Here is an 822-nt window from a genome sequence, read left to right as displayed (position 1 = left end):
CTGGGCCCGGCCCCGCCCCGCGCCCGGGAGGGGATCACGCCGGCGCCGGGGGCGGGCCGAAACCCGAGCCGCGCGCGCCCGCCCGCCCGCCTTCCCCTCCCGGCCACGCGGGGCCCCGGCCGCCTCTCCCGGCGCGGGTCTCGGGCGCGCCCCGCCCGCGGGGACCGAGGAGGGAGGGCGGAGGGCGGTGGGGACCGAGGGCGGGGCCGGCGAGGACTCGGGGCGACCGCCGCGGGACGGCACTGGGGGCCGGGGCGGGCTCCGGGACGCGGGTGGAGCGTCGGGGGCGCTGCCGGCGGAGCTTGGGGTGGCCCCGGGGGCGGGACTGAGGGGGAGGGGAGGGGAGGCGTAGGCGGCCGGCGGGGCTCCGGGCCGGGACGGTCGGGGATGCAGAGGACCCGGGCCGGGCGCTGCGCGGCGGCTCCTGGGGAAGCCGGCGAGGAGGAGGAGGCGGGCCCGCCGGTGGTGCCTGCGCCCCGTGCGCCTGCTGAGCCACTCGGGGAGCGGGGCCGAGGAGGCGCTCCTCTGGCGGGCACGGTGGCCGCTTTGGGCCTGGGGATGAAGCGACGTGGCCTGTTGGGGCCGAGAGGTGAGTGCTCTACCTTTTGGGGTCCTGGTGGTCTCCCCTTTCTTAAATTGTGGGAGGGGAGCTAGCGGCCAAGACACTGCCACACCAGCCATCGGGCGACGCCCTTCTCCTGTTTCCTGGCCGGACTGGGGAGAAGGAGGACTCCTGGGATGGAAGGTGCGCGCCCAGGCAGCTAGAAGGGCACAGTCGCCGCCCAGAGACTCGTCCCCGCTGCTGATGCGGATTCAGAGCTG

Source organism: Saimiri boliviensis, chromosome 14 (genome assembly GCF_048565385.1).
Source record: "Saimiri boliviensis isolate mSaiBol1 chromosome 14, mSaiBol1.pri, whole genome shotgun sequence".
Lineage (NCBI taxonomy): Eukaryota > Metazoa > Chordata > Mammalia > Primates > Cebidae > Saimiri > Saimiri boliviensis.
This window is presented reverse-complemented; position numbering follows the sequence as displayed.